The sequence below is a fragment of the Rhipicephalus microplus genome, chromosome 2 (genome assembly GCF_043290135.1).
Source record: "Rhipicephalus microplus isolate Deutch F79 chromosome 2, USDA_Rmic, whole genome shotgun sequence".
Classification (NCBI taxonomy): Eukaryota; Metazoa; Arthropoda; class Arachnida; order Ixodida; family Ixodidae; genus Rhipicephalus; species Rhipicephalus microplus.
This window is the reverse complement of record NC_134701.1, coordinates 58,804,270-58,818,226: the sequence shown is the minus strand read 5'-3', so window position 1 is coordinate 58,818,226 and position 13,957 is coordinate 58,804,270. Positions and strand designations below refer to the sequence as shown.

Genomic DNA, 13,957 nt, shown 5'->3' with positions numbered 1-13,957 from the left:
AGTATACAACCTAATGACACCAAGTCTGTCAGTAGAAGACCCTCGTTTAATGAAATAAGGGAAAAATGTGTATACCTAAGGGTTCGTTTTTCCGTGTTTTAACCCAATAATAATGAGATGTAACAGACAGTAATGCCAAGGATTGTACAGGGGAAGTAATTAGAACCAATGAAATGTAAAAAAGAAGAAAGAAAAGTGGATGAAAAAATAACCAGTCGTGAGCAGGAATCGAACCTACGACTTTCGAATAACGCGTTCGATGCTCTAACCACTGAGCTACCACAGCGGCCTTCCCTACATCCACTTTTTGGGTTTATACGTGAATTAAGATGTAAGAGTGACAGTCAGCGCCATTTATAAGCCAAGCGACGAGTGTGAAAACACTCTTTTATGCGCACGTTTGGCGTCACGTAGCAAGTGAACTTATTATGAGCGGGCAGCGGATTGATAGTCCCTTGTATACAACCTAATAACACCACGTCTGCCAGTACGAGACCCTCGTTTAACGAAATATGGGAAAGAAGTGTATACCTAAGGGCTTGTTTTTCCGTTCTTTACCACAATTATAATGAGATGTAACAGACAGTAATGCCAAGGAATGTACAGTGGTAGTTATTAGAACCAATGAAGTGTAAATAAGAAGAAAAAAAGTGGATAACAAATTACCAGCCGTGAGCAGGAATTGAACCTACGACCTTCAAATAACGCGTCTGCTGCTCTAACCACAGAGCTACCACAGCGACCTTCCCTCCATCCACTTTTTTGGGTTTATACGTGAATTTAGAAGTAGGAGTGACAGTCAGCGCCATCTGTAAGCCAAGCGACGAGTGTGAAAACACTCTTTTATGCGCATGTTTGGCGTAACGTAGCACGTGAACCTATTATGAGCGGGCAGCTGATTAATAGTCCCTCATATACAACCTATTGACACCAAGTCTGCCAGTACGAGACCCTTGTTTAATGAAATAAGGGAAAGAAGTGTATACCTAAGGGCTTGTTTTCCGTGTTTTAACACAATAATAATGAGACGTCACAGACAGTAATGCCAAGGAATGTACAGGGGAAGTTATTAGACCCAATGAAATGTAAATAAGAAGAAAGAAAAGTGGATGAAAAAATAACCAGCCGTGAGCAGAAATCGAACCTACGACCTTCTAATAACGCGTTCGATGCTCTAACCACTGAGCTACCACAGCGGCCTTCCCTCCCCCTACTGAAACGTTCCGTAAGATGCGGAGACCTCACATACGGAATTATTGGAATATGGAAGACGTATGATGCGGGCTCCGCATAAGACGTATGATGCGGACTCCGCATCTTATGGAAAGACGTATCTTGCGGAAATTACTGAAATGTGTGCATGTTACGTCTGAATCTAGTGCAAAGCAATATAATGTGTAAATTGAATAGACGTCCACATCTTGAGTACATGCAATACTGTGTACAAATCACAATATTTCTTAAATGTGCATGATGAGGGATTGAATCATCGGCATCCTACTAATTGTCGTGATGCGGAAGCAAAATTACCTTTTAAATAAAATACAATTCAGAACTACTAAATTAACATGCTAGCGATCATAAATGGTGGTTACATTGCAACACATTAATGCAGTGTTCTATTTAAGACCTAAAGAACTTATAAAGTTATTATTATCAATAGAGAAGGATTAATATACACATCAGCCCTGCTACAATCAATATGTTTTTTATTTGTCTGTATGCTCCAGCTGTGAATATTGACATTGCAGTGTTGATCGTACACAAATGAGGTGACTGCACCGCAATTTCACGAGCTCCACCTAAGCCACAGGATGGTGGCACAATGTAACAGCAATTTTAGAACGAAATGTTTAAACATAAATAATAATCATAGCACTGTGAAAGTGTGGCGCAGTGTTTATCTCATGAATGCCTTGTGGAGATCGGCGAAATGCTGCTTGAGGCTCCGGCACCACTGTAAATTTCGAAGGTCACTGCGATAGAACTTATGTGTCCTTCATAGGCACCTGGAAATGAAAATAATTGGCACAAATAATGTCCGAGACACATGTTAGCACAATAGTTTACATGCACAAGAAATATAACACACAGAATGAAACTGAAAATTTAAGACACACAATCCTTCATGTTATGCATATGAGAATAATAGAAGGAATGAGTGTGTAAATTAGTTCTGCCACATCAAAAAAAAAGAGCATGCTTATCACAGTGAAAATAACTAGGTTGTCACGATTTTCAATAGTAGAGATAATCGATTAATATGTCCTTATGAAATTATGATTTAAACGCTTCCTGCACAGTAAAACTTTAGGAACTGCAAGTGAAAGCTCTCAATGTTCAATTAATATAGTGTGCATGTACATCTGCTGCCTTTATACTATACAGTTTGTGCACAAAATTGGCATCTTGAAAAATTTTGAGAGTTAAACCTATGCAACTTAGGAAGGTTAAAATCACCATGAAAGCAAGCAGGACCAGGCAGGTGCCATTAAAAATCTGTGCAAACCAGATAACTATAACCGAAGTGCACACATATAGGGGAGCAAGAGTAACAGAAATTCGGCTGCTGACCCGCATGTCGCGGTATCAAACCCCGGCTCCATTTCCGATGGAGGCAGAAATGCTGTAGGCACGTGTGCTCAGATTTGGGTGTAGGTTAAAGAACCCCAAGTGCTCGAAGTTTCCAGTGCCCTCCACTACGGCGTCTCTCATAATCATATAGTGGTTTTCGGACGTGAAACCCCACATATGAATCAGGAACAACAGAAATAAACTGCCAACAGAAAAGTTGGGTGCATGTGCTATCTGTAAGTGCTTACACCTTACTACATACAGCATGCTCATTCCATTTTAAATACCGATATTGAAAATAACTGCTCTATTAGGAATGTAAAAGGTAAGGTAGAACTGAACGACTCTACAAAAAGTGACCCTGTTATGACATCACGTTTTCTTATAACAAAATTGACTAAGACTCTCAAATATCATTATGCAAGGAAAAAATCTTCAGAAGAATAATCAAGTTTGAAGTCATAATTATTTATATGGCTACTATGACTATAACCAAGAAATCGACCTCAACATGGCTAATGTTAGTTTTTAAGGCCTATGTTCACTAGACAATGAACTATACCACAAAAAGCACAGCGTTCAGACAAAGCACCACACAAAAAAAGAAAGCAGTCCTTTTTGTTATTACCTACAATGCCTTTAAAATGGTATTTTTACCTCTACTTTCCGCTTTTTATCTAAGTAACTGGTGTGAAACAAGTTAGCTGAAAATGCACTGTGCCTCCAAAACCTGTTGGTTGAATCTGAATTTTTAAAAAATGGTGAAGCTTGCACTAAATTAGGCTCCACAAGCCTTGGAACAGTGAGACTACATGACTCTAAGGACTACTTTAGTTACTTGTGTTTATTTTCTGGGCCTAAGCATAAAGACAAGGGCTTAACTGAATGGCTGCTAACAAACAAATGCTTTCGAAATTGACCGAGCGTCAAACGATGCTCAGCCATTTGTTGTTTTTTGCACTGGGCTATTCTACACCAAACATACAAACCATACTGCCTGGCGACCATCACAGATGTATAGTTTAAAAAATGATGGTAATTTACTCTTCTGAAAATAGTTATTTGCAGAAATGTTTTGAAGAGAAAAGAGTAGTGGTCACGTGGGTACCTTCAGAATTTCGCAGAATGTCGTGCGGGTGTTATTTGTGAGAAAAATTTCAAAGTGCCGCTTTTTCTTGCCATATCAAATTTGATCTACATATTAAGTAAAGATGCTTCTTAAAGTATTTGAACTCAAGTAACATTAGTGCAATTTTTCTGCTACATAGGCTTTGAAGAATTCAGCCAAACTGTTTATCGTTTGCATTTCTTGTATGGCAATACTGCATTTTGTATGAATATTTGAGCCACAAATACTCACTGCACAGCAGTTATATTTTACGAAAAAAAATAATGTTAGGTCCAGATTACAAATATCACTATATAATCGTTTTTGTCCACATTGAGATGCAATTTGAGCTGTGTGTTTATCTAATTGAAAATTACTTTTATATGTAAGTTGAAAGCAAATAAACAGTTCTTGTTACATGGCAAGTGTTATCATTACAATTTTTGCTTAAATGAGGAAAATGATTTTTGAAGTCTCCTATTGAGGGCCATGCGGAACTTCGGAACGGAAGCTGTCGTACATGAAATGCAGAAAACAGCCATCATAAGAAAACTTCAAAAACTCATTTCTACTTTAAGACAAAGTGTAATCTTATAACTTGCCATATAAAGAGAACTGCTTCCTTGCTTTTGATGTGGCGAAAAAATTGCCCTAATATTACTGAGCTTCATGCACTACACACAATCACCTTTACTTAATACCAAGACCGAATTTGGTGTAGAAGAGGCAGTATTTTCGAAACTCTTTACTTTTTACAAACAACACCCAGACGACATCCTGGGAAGTCCAGAAGGCACCAACGTGGCCTAATATTTTGTTCTCTGCGATATACTTTAGCATTTTGCTGTTTTCAGAAAAATACAGTAAACGAACACAATATTTTTTTTTCAAAACACATTTAGGACGGTTGGCAAAATGGCTGGGATGTTTGATGCGTAATTGCCTCACTGCCAGCATTTATTCTTCCGAAGCTCAAGCCATCACCTCTCTGTTACTGCCTCCCTCACATACAATGCCTGCATAGGAAAGAAAAAGAAAAGCAGGTCCGACAAAGTTCACAAGGCAAGATATTTTCATGTTGGATAAATTCATTACCATAAACAGCAGCAAAATAACATTCATTTTGAGTAGTCCAAGACACAAGCTATATACCAGCATACTAAGAGCCAAGTACAAACTTTTCACTTGAACATGTGTGGTGATAGACAGGAAGCACTTATTGCAAGACTGATCAGTCTGTAATTAACTAAATGAAGTACAATGCACTGTTCAATCCAACACCACATAGGCATCTTTGCTATAGCAAAGCCATGTGTCATTGATTCATGCACTAGAAGGGACAATGCTAATGTAACAAAAAAGGTGAAAAAAGAAAACAAGGGAAAAAAAGAAGAAAATGGGGGATGCGAAGAAGAAGCAGTGTAGCACTACTTTTACTTTGCATTCCCCTTTTCTTTCTTCTTTTTTCTTCTTTTCTATCATTTATCTTTTTTTTTGCTTCCCTTACCCCCAACCTCCGACAGGAGAACACTTTGTATCAACGCAACCTAACTTGAAAAGAAGCGAGGGCTGCACTCTTCTGCGTTATAGGTTTTTTTTTTCAGACAAACATTTTCAACAGGCACACACGCCTATACCAAAAGATGACGTCATTACTGACCCCATTTAAACTAACACGCCAAGGATTACAAGGTGACTTCTAAAAAATAGGTCATCCTATCGCAACATCGGCCAACCTGTCTGAAGCACTTCTACTGTTCACCCTGATTACCCCACTAGATGTTTCCATCTGTCGACTAACATCTTCATTTTGGATAACACTAAGACCAGCTTACATTGATGAATACGCACGAAAGTTTAGTGATGTATCATGTATCAGATTAAGCAACTCTGTTAAAAAATTATTGATAGCTTGCTTCCAGGCTTTTTATACTGTAGCCTGAAACTTCGTAATGTCTTCTATGCACATGAACCAGATTGACAACGTAATCCACAACATGCTTAAGAATACTGCGAGGAACAAGATAACGACAAAACGACCAGCCACCCAAAATTTCCGATGTACATTTTTATAAAATGTTCATGTACCCCAAACGAGGTGCTTATGATACAAGCCGAAAAAACCTACAAGTAGGGCCTTGGAGTCTTCTGGAAGTAGACGTGTTGCATTTTTTCTGTAGACTGCTTTACACCCATAAGTGAGGAACAAAACTCCTGTATAATGAAGAATGTTGGCAGCTATCAGTTATAGAAAAACCTAATGCAGCTAATCTTCCCCGACACATCTGTACATTTAGAGAGGTGACGTAGCTTCTGTGATTGTGGCAGTAACTCCAACAGGACCAGTGCGAAAATTGGCACTACTTGGCTAGACAAATGTCAAAACATGCCTGCCCGACTCCCGCTAGCCATCCTGGCTGAATCTGACACATGATTTCTTAACTGCTGGCTGGACAAAAACAAAACCACTGAAGCACTCACAATACACAGCGTGAAGTTCCTCTGGAGTGGACAACTTTGTCTTATGCGATGAAAGAGCAGCACAGTGTACTGATAAGGCACTCCTTGCAATGGTTTTCAATGCCACACAGTGACCTTGCTGTTCCTGTCGAAAAGAGCTTCAGGAACTTGGAGGGTGCTTGCTCTTTTCTGGGGGCAGCTGCCGCTCCTCGTTTTCTGCTCAAGGTCAACCTGCGTAAAGTTGTAGACGAGGCTTTAAGAGTTGTATATAATGATATACAAATTTTTGCTGAACACACATTTCCTCGTGGCACACTGAGGAATTTCTTATAAAACTTAAGGCCTTGCATATGCAAACATTCACAATCGATCCGAAGATGCACTCGACTCTAAAGAAGCAAGTTTGTTATGTAGTGTATATGAAGAAAGGTCATTCAGCACAAGCACAACTACAGTTGCACACGAAAACGACATTTTACACGATCCTGTTTATTTACATGGTCCATTTTATTTTATTTACACGGTCCATTTTACACGGTCCTGTTTTACACGATCTGGTCTGCATGAACTCTTCAACCGGGAACCATATAGGTTGAAAGACACACACAGACTTTGAGACAAACCTAGTTTCCCGTGGAGCATCCTCTTGCACTATAACAACACATCTCAATCTAGTTAGTTGGTCAGAACGAGGTGAAAACAGCTCGCATTTGAAAAGCACGGGCAGAAGGAATGACGCCTGCACCCTGTGCTTTCTGTACATTCTCGTTGAGGGTGCAGTTTTCACCTTATCCTTATGCAATTTCGCATTTATAACATTTCTACTTTGCATAATCTACGCTGCATAATCTTTGTGGCGTTAAAGTGTGTGATACCGTCATGTGTATCCCATGTAATTTATAAAAATAGAATACAAGATAGCTTGATTCAAAAATAACAAAGTGCATCCAGCGCCATGTCCTGAAGCCATTCTTTAGGCAAGTGGCAGAATGATTTATTCTTCAAAACATATCTTACTTGTAACCACTACAAGAGCTAACTCGTGCACTGGCACATTCTGTTTGCCTCTTCAGATTATAAGGTACCTTTTTTACACCAGAAAATCTTCAAGAAGAATAGAAGTGTCGTAATTGTGAAGAAAGAGAAGTAGAAGGAAAAAAAGATATTGATTGATTTGTGGGGTTTAACGTCCCAAAACCACCATATGATTATGAGAGACGCCGTAGTGGAGGCTCCGGAAATTTTGACCACCTGGGGTTCTTTAACGTGCACCCAAATCTGAGTACACGGGCCTACAACATTTCCGCCTCCATCGGAAATGCAGCCGCCACAGCCGGGATTCGAACCCGCGACCTGCGGGTCAGCAGCCGAGTACCTTAGCCACTAGACCACCGTGGCGGGGCAGAAAAAAAAAGATAACCTGCCCTGTACAGGGACCGAGCCTGCGAACTTGGAATAACATGTCCGATGCTCTATCAACTGAGCTACCATGGCGGCTATCCCTCTTCCATTTTGTACGGTATATATGTGCATTTATACATGGAAGAGTCAGTCAGCGCTGCCTGTTACCATTATGGCGAGTGTGGGACACCTTTTTTTTTGCCTACTGGCAATTACATTACGATTGCAATTACGTTACGATTACTTCCAATATCCCTATACTTTTTGGCAGCATTATGCATCTGTCCGTTCTCAGAAAATCTGCTAGTCACAGGAGGAGGCAATAGTTCGCCCTCCCACCTAAATGCATGTACTTGAACACATGCACAACTGATCAAAAAAAAAACAAGTCACACACCGCTAAGATTACTGAGATTCACTGTTTCAGATTCATGAGTAAAGGAAAGAACTATAAATTTAAGGGTTTGTTGTCTTTGTTGAACACATTATAATGAGAACTAGCAGAAAATGATGCCAAACAAACTATAGGGGATGTTATCAAAAGTAACTTTAACAAAATTGTGAAAATAAAAGTGAACAAAAACGTAACTTGGCAACGTTTTTTGACAATTGAATTGACATTACTTTTCATAACATCCCTTTATTTTACTGGGTAATGTTGTCGGGTAATTCTCATTGTTAGAGTGGTGAGTAGGCTGGCAAAGAAAGTATATGGCATTGATACTTCTTTTGAACACCTAAATGTTTGAGGAACTTAAAAGAGTGGAAGCTACTTTGAGTAGACCAGAATATTTAGTTGGAGCGAAAAAAAACGTACACACATTTTTACCAGGCTTTTTAACCTATTTTGAGACATAAAAGTGTATGCTGCCAGTAATGTTAAGTACCATTACTTTTGTCACACTATGCACTGTAGCAGGTGTAGTTAGAGTGGTGATAGTGAAGGATTAATCAAGCACGCCACCAACTGCGTTCACATCAATGGTCGCGTATTTTAAAAATAAACCTGCTGTATAGTAGAAAAAATTAAAGCATTTATGATTTTCTCCAAATCAAGTTAACCCGACTGGGTAAGCAAACCATTTGCATAAAATCAAAAGGCATAAAGTGATTCATGTATTATAACTATGTGAACAATTTCAGCAATGCAGGGCAAAGTGACAACAGTTCTATTAAAAACCCCTCTCATTATAACATGCATGAAAAGCACCACACCAGAATATTTTAGAGTGCATGTAATATCGAGACTACTAGACTGTCTATTGACCTTTTAGAAGAAGGGTATCTCCTTCACATTCAAGGGGCAACCACTTAGCCTTTTCCTGAGCTTTTCTGTGAATATTTCCTGAATTTCAGATATCATTAGGATTGATTTAGAGTAAACAGATTTTGCTTATGCATTGAAACCTAGTTCTGTATGTAACTGCATTTATGGGTGCCAAACCATCTCTAATTAATTTTTAACATTTAACTTATTTTTTAACTGCAGCAGCACAACTAGCTATGGGTGCCCAAAAAGTAGCTAGAAACAATACCTTTACCTCTTTGAGCCTTTTGGAAGTGTTCAGCTTCTCAGTGCTCACCTTACAACATTTTTTTTAAATACGTGTTTGTATGCCCACTGCTCTTGCTCCTTGTACAGTGAGGAGGAGCACATGGCAAGAAGAGACAAGAAAGAAGCATAGCGAAAAAAAGCCAAATAAGCGAGGACCTCTTTTGTATCGTACAATGTGTGTAACATTACTATTGCGACAACATATAGACAAATTATCACGGCTATGTATCCATTGTAGAGTCATACACAGCTGCAACACCACGACTAAAGTTCAACCTTGTGTTGGTTTTGTATCCCTTTATAGTGGCAAGCTAATGATATCTGCATTTGTTTGGCACACATTGAGATGCAGCAAAATGTGATATGGTAATCTCATTTAGGATGCACGTCATGTGGCTTCATTGTATATGTGGCTACAAGTAACTCTGGTTGCAAAACAATATGGCACAGCCTAAACAGACGTCACCGACCACTCCAATCTGAACTTGCCTTTGCTACTTGCCCATTATCATCCCAGCAAAAAATGAATAATTGAATCTGCTACAGATATGTGCTAGCTTATGCTAAGGACCAAGTATGAAGGGTGTTTTGTCATAATTGAGATCAGTTATTTGTTCAAGAACACTTGCTGTCAAACACAAATACATTGCTGTCGAAGCATCAAGACTCAAATTTAAAGCAAAAAGAAGTGTCTCTTTAAAAATTACAGGCCACAAGGTGCAAGGTAAACATTTGATATACTTGGGATGTAAGGCACGCACAAGAGGTACTGCCATATTATACTTTTCCTTGTGTTGAAACCTGCTTGCTTTACTCACCCAACACATCTGTAAAGATGCCGTGAAAACACCAAGGAGCTGATGCAGCAAGGTTGAACACATGTCCAGGGATTCCACCATTCCTAAGCAGCCCTACAGCCTCCACAGTCCTGCAACCATTTGTAAGATAAATGTAGTTCACCCAAAGTTCTTGGTTTACAGACACACATGCAAGATGCATAACCACTCTATAGGAAGTTTGCATGATAATGCGCTGGGTAGAAAAACGGATGCCAATATCAAGTATCCCGGCCTGCCGCTTCTTCCTTTCCGTTCTTAATTAACCAATCCATGGTTATTAAATGTTCCCCTAATGTGAAGTGTACTGGCAGTCCGGTGAAGAATTGCAATGTATTTAGAACACAGTCCAATTCATGGCAAGTAAGCATGCAATAGCGTTTTGTCAGCTCTTCGAGAAAAGAGCATGAAGTTTAGCTAAAACTCATGTTTTTTATAAACACCATTCAATTTGATATAAAAGTTGTGAGCATTATGTAAAGGAACACGGATTCATGTTTAATCAATGATTTCTTATAATGTACTGATATGAATGCAACTAACTGAATATGAAACGATAAATTTTGCTTGAGAATTTAGTTATGAACACTATCGCACTTGCCTGCTGCATCTTGTCCAAAACAGCGGCAAGATAGGCTAGTTTGTGTAGGTGAGTAGTAATGAGCAGTGCAAAGTAACAACAAGAAACACCAGTAACAACAGTATGGGGCAAGCACAGACTGCCAACTGTGTAATTTATTACACAAAAGTTCGCCTGAATATCAGTCAGACAACTTGTGCAAATGAAGGTCCAGTTGGGCATGAACAAGTTACGAAATCAACAATGCCTGCTTTCACTAACAGGACCCTCATTCACATAAAGTATGCAGCGATAGGCCCCTACCGAGGTACGTCATAGCATGATGTCACTGGCACATGTAAAAGGTGTGGCTGGAAAAACACTCCCACTGGTGGCTCAGCCCGGTACAGTCGTGCGGTGTTTGGGGCAAGTTTTAATTTTTCAAAGCTTACACTTCACGTTACAATGTCGACATTAGCTGTAGTATGTGTCAGCAAACATCCAACTGTGTGGTAAACTATGTGGTAAAATATTTGCCACGCTGTCTGTTTATCTTGAAGAAGTGAACACACGTGGTGGCCTGTGCGAGCAACAGCGGCATAGTCTTCAAAAATGTGCACTGCTGATTGCGGCATGTAGTGTGCATTGAAAGGTATTGAGAATATCGTTTCAACTGAGAATACTGAGTGTGGTGTGTGCAGTGTCAATAACAATGTGTTTTGTTTGCGAAGACTAGCACTCATGGCAGGGACAGGTCGATGAAAAAACTTGTTTCGACATTTTAGTCAAGGTAAATATGCACTTGACGTGACCATCTGCGAGTGGGTACATCCCGGTGTTTGCGCTGTGTGCAGAAAAAAAAATGCAAGGTCACCGGGCTGGAAGATACCATTTGCTGAAGCTGCATGTATGAATCGCCCCGACGAGTACGCAAGCTCAATAAAGGTATAACTCGTTTTATAGAAGGCCTCACATTTCTTCATGTAATAAGCAGAGATTCTTGTTTCACATATACTCAGTACCTTTACCGCTCGATATTCATGAAGTGACAATGCAAGCAACAAGTTTGTGTGTTAGGTCCTAAGGGAGCAATGTAAATATGCAAATAAGTTGTAGGTGTCAGATGCAGCGATGTAACTGCACAAAAGATTACGTATATATTAGGCTACAGGTTTAGAATCGCATACATCTCAGTGGTCTATCAGGAACGTCACAAACAACTTCGTTGCCAACCAGCCCTTGCACAGAGGGAGGGAATGGCTGGCACGGTGCTCGAAGTGACGTCACACTATTTGCAAACATAGAGAGGTTTCTTACTTAGGCAACAGTTTGCACAATATATTTTTTAGATGCAAGACTGTACTCATCCACATTGATCATACTGATGTCTTTTGTTGTTACTTTGTGCTGTGAGTTACTAGGCATTTAGTCACCATGATCTTTAAAAGCTAATTTCAGTGTTCTCTCTCATATTGCTGACAACTGTGTTGTTGCATAAATTGAGCAAAAAAGCAAGACAGAAAGGCTGTCACAATAAATACACCAACATGAGTATTCTCCTGCAAACAAAAGTCGGCACTGGTCCTGTCATTACCCGTCTTCCTTCTCTCTTTGCCTTGTTTGTGCTGAAACAGCCAAACACCTGATGAGTTAGATGAGTAATATTAACGCATCAAAACTATAAGCGCTTGCATCAGCAACTACACAACAGCGTGATAACCGCACCCCTGCCACACAGCAGCGAAACATATTTTGAACATGCTGGCAGTGTATTATTTCATAAAAAGCAACTCTGGCAGATTACAAAATCTCACATTGTGCATGCAAGTTTTCTTCAAAGTCAGGCGTACAATGTAGGTGCTGGCCGGTACATTATTAGTTACAAGCAAAGGCGTCTTGCAGGTACACATGCAGGTTGCACGAACACCTCTCTCTCTCTCTACACTAGGCACACACATTACATCTTTCAACAAGCACACGCCACTGTTTAGGGGCATTATAACGCTCAACCGTGAACGTATGCTAATCAACCCACTTAGGCGGTTGGCTAGGTGAATCGAGCCAAGTTACAAATTGTATCGCCCGCGAACGTAAACAAAATGCTGTTTTCCATCAAGTGGCACTGCAGGCTTCGTTTAATCAACAACGTAGCAAGCGCCGTGTGCGTCTACTTCACTACATTGCACATATAAAAAAATTGATCACCATACACATGCATGTTGCCGCAGTTGTCTCGAATTAGCTCCAGTAAGGCCGCGTCGATGCGCCATGGCTCTGCTAGCGTTAGCGTTGTCAAAGCGAATCGGCAACCGCACTCGCAAAGGCGCGTAAGGTTGCGTTTCACGACGCCTCGTTCGAGTGCAGCAACACACACTTGCACTGAGTGGCATACTTGGTCTACATAAAAAAGTGTCCCCCTTACCTTTAGTTTCTTTCACACTGTCCTGAGGGAAGCGACCACAGGCGTCAGCCGTCACCTCGGAGTCCTTCGAGCGCCCGCCCAACCCGCCGATTCCTTGGATGACTCGCACTTGATCCGCACTCGGACAACCGCGGAAATAGGGCGCAATCTTAGCACATCACACGAACGAGGAACGGCGCTTCCTTGCGTAAATTTAACATTTCGTGCTCTCGTGTGTAGCAGCGCGAACACATGAGACACGCACCGAAACGGCATGCCCACAGAAACAAAGAAGACAAACAACATGTGGCTTTAGCTGTGAATGGATTTGACTTGGATATCTGTGTGAGAAAAATAAAAAAAACATCTGTCGCTGCTATAAACTGAAAAAAAATGTATGTTATCTGGCAAAATAACTTTAAAAGTGATAAACAGTTATTCAAAAAACAAGTTACAACTTATGAATATTTTCGCAGGTCTTTGTTTTGTTTTTGTTCTAGCAGACGACAGCCTCCTACTGCTTCTACGACAGACGTAGGGCGGTTTCACGTTTGGTGCGTGTCGCCGACGCAAAGCTCTACAGTAGTGATATCAGAGTTATCAATTCTCAATGAATCATAGGATGGCTACAAAGCAGTAACATTTTGACATAGTGCAGTACGCAATCTTTCAAGGTATGACATTTCTTTGCTCTGAAGCAAATCGAAGCAAGCCGGCCGGCGCAATCAGCTGATGTCGCCACTACGCGAGGCATGGTCGTGCGCAATAGCGTCGCGCCCCGCGCTCGATTTGTCATCATGCGATAGAGCTACTAAGTGGAATACAGCTAGATGCAGGAATTAATGGCGTATCACTCTAATTCCCTGTGGTGGCCGACTCAATCGCAAGAGAGCCCCGGGAAACAACCTTCAACTGCTCAAGCTTGTGTGTGGGTGTAAAAGTACCTGTTTTCATCCGCGGCGGGGCAGCAATCTATAGTTGAAAGACATGCGAAAAGCATGTGACGTATATACAATCCCAAAACATATGCACACAACAATAGATACGATCGCATATCGTACAT

General features: G+C 40.4%; 1 long non-coding RNA gene across 2 annotated transcripts; it reads right to left on the bottom strand.

Annotated features, from left to right (window-relative positions):
* Positions 1 to 1,037: 1,037 nt before the first annotated feature.
* On the bottom strand, positions 1,038 to 13,382 carry LOC142796254 (uncharacterized). Of its 2 annotated transcripts, XR_012893660.1 has the most exons (4): positions 12,916 to 13,382; positions 9,917 to 10,026; positions 6,164 to 6,373; positions 1,038 to 2,009 (listed from the first exon to the last, which is right to left on the bottom strand). It is a non-coding gene; the product is annotated as an uncharacterized LOC142796254 (long non-coding RNA). The 2 variants fall into 2 exon arrangements; XR_012893659.1 differs by having other exon boundaries at positions 1,038 to 6,373.
* Between the last annotated feature and the right edge of the window lie 575 nt (positions 13,383 to 13,957).